Source organism: Rhinolophus ferrumequinum, chromosome 14 (assembly GCF_004115265.2).
Source record: "Rhinolophus ferrumequinum isolate MPI-CBG mRhiFer1 chromosome 14, mRhiFer1_v1.p, whole genome shotgun sequence".
In the NCBI taxonomy this organism is placed as follows: domain Eukaryota; kingdom Metazoa; phylum Chordata; class Mammalia; order Chiroptera; family Rhinolophidae; genus Rhinolophus; species Rhinolophus ferrumequinum.
This window is the reverse complement of record NC_046297.1, coordinates 47,777,457-47,780,301: the sequence shown is the minus strand read 5'-3', so window position 1 is coordinate 47,780,301 and position 2,845 is coordinate 47,777,457.

The window sequence follows — 2,845 nt, the reverse complement described above, 5'->3', positions numbered from 1 at the left end:
ATGAAACTGTAGTCAAGTCAAATCATAGATATTTAAACAAATTCTTCTTTTACCCCACATGCCCCCTACTGTGTATACATCCAATTATTGGGATTTCGATTTAATTCACGGTTAGAATTTTTTATCCATTTCTGCTGTATTTTATATTGTTATTGTCAGCAAATTGTTTCACCCTGCTGAGATTTTTTTTAAATATTTCAAACATGGAAAAACTAACATAATGAAAACTCATGTGCCCAAATCCAAATACAACAAATATTAACATTATACCATGTTTTCTTTATACCATGTTGTTTTTTTTAGAAAGTCAAATATTAAATATAGTTGCAGACCAACTGATGACTCTGAAATCCCAACCACTCCCCTCTCTCCTCAGTAAAATCACTATCCCGAAGGTGTTGTGTATCATTCTCATCCCAGATTTATATATCTAATGCTACATATACAGATAGCTGTAGACTATATATAAACGTTAAATATGTTATCATAGAATATGAATCATCCTAGAACTTGGTTTTTTATTTAATTCTTGCTTCTGACACTTATCCTTGTTGAAACATGAAGTGCTAATTCTTTCATTTTCACTTGTTCATTTATCCAGTCTCCTACTTTCGAACAATGCTAGTGCAAGCATCCTTATGTAATGTTCTAATGTTCATGTATAACAGTGTCTCTAGGACAGACATCCAGAAGTAAAATTTCTGCATTATAATTATGTATCATCACTTTAAAAGATATTGTCAAGTTGCTTTTTAAAATAACAGTACTCCAAAATTCATTTTAAAAGTCATGTTGAAAATTCATGTTGAAGTCTTAACCATCAATATCTCGAATATGACCTTATATGAAAATGGGGTCATTGTGGATGAAATTACTTAAGATGAGGTCATACTGGAGTGAGGTGTGCCCCTAATCCAATGACTAGTATCCTTAGGAAAAGGGAAAATTTGGATATAGAAACATACATACAGGGTGAACATCATGTGAGGATAAAGGCAGATAGAGCTTGGAGTGATATAGCAGAAGTCAAGGGACACCAAAGGTTGCCAGCAAAGCATCAGAAGGTAGGAGAGAGCTTGGAACAGATAGATTCCAGATTCCCCTTCACATCTCCCAGAAGGAACCAAAAACTTAATCTCACATTTCTAGGCTGCAGAATTGTGAAACAATAAATTTCTGTTGTTCGAACCACCCAGTTTGTGGCACTTGTTACACCAACTCTAGCAAATTAACACAGTTGGTATTACCTGACTTTTTAAATGTTTGCCAATCTGATTAATATAAAACAGAATCTTTTATTTTAATTTTTATTTTCTTTCACTAGTAATACTAAGCATACATATTACTAATTTGGGTTCCCTTTTCAGAGAATTATCTTTTTAATCTTCTTTGCCCACTTTTTAGCTGACTTACCTCCAATTTTGATGATTTTTTTACATAAATATTTCTAATTATTTAGCAATATTTTTCTTTATGGAATAGGCTCTTGGTGTCATGATTAAAAATGTTTCCTAAGGAAAAGAATAAGTGAATGAACTAATCAGAAACAGTTTGGGAGACATAGAGGAAAAACTGAGGTTTGCTAAATGGGAGGGGTGGGGATAAGGGGGAAGGTGAGGGGATTAGAAAATAGTCAGTAACCACAAGATGGCCACGGGGATTTTGAAAATTAATTTGGGGAATGTAATCAATAATGTTGTAAAGATTTTGTAGGGTATCTGATGGACACTTGTCTCATTAGGGAGACCACCTCAGGGAAGATGTAGATGCCTGATCACTGCACTGTACACCTGAAGCTGAAGCTGAACAATAATGAATGTCAACTACAAGCCTATATATATATACACATGTATATATACATATACATATATACATATATGTGTGTGTGTTTATATGTATATGTATATACTTACAAGAAGCGGAGTACAGCATTAGGAATAGAGACAGTGGAAATGTAATGGCTGTGTGCGATGTCAGAGGGGTAGTGGATGGGGGAGGGGGGTTCACACAGTGTGAGGGATAGAAATGATAAACGTCTAAGTATTACTTTGTCTTGTGCACCTGAAACTAATAAATATATATATATATATATAAAATACACCTTTAGTAAAATAAATACATAAGCACTGAAAGGGAGGTACTATTCATAATACATATATCTGATGAAGTTTTGTCCAAATTATATAGACAACTCTTAAAAATTGATATTAAGGAGATAAATTACACAATTAAAATGGGGACGATAATAATATTCATTTCACATAGGGAAATACACAAATGGCTAAGTTTCATGAACACTCATTATCATCACTCATCAAGGAAATTACAACTAAAATCACAATGAGATACCATTATCCAACTATTAGAGTGATTAAAATAAGAAAGACTAACTATACCAAATATTGACAATTACACAGAGCAATCTGAATATTGAAGTATAAAGTGATAAAATAACATCAGAAATTGGTTTGACAATTTCTAATAGGAGTTCAGAATACACCTATCCTGTGAACCAGCAATTTTACTTTTTGATATTCCACAAGAGATATGAAAATTTTTATCTATGAAAAACATACTTGAGTATTCACAGCTGCTTTATTCATAATAACCAAATACTGGAAACAACAAAACTATCAACAGGAGCGTGGATTAAAATATTGTGATTTATTCATACATTGGAATATTACTTAGTAATAAATAGGAGCATTCTATAAATACAAACAACATGAGTGAACCTCAAAATCATTGCTTTAAGCAAGAAAAACTAGACAGAAAATAGCACATTCTTTTTTATCTCATTTCAATCAAGCTTTGGAATAGGTAAAACTAATCTATGGGAAAGAAA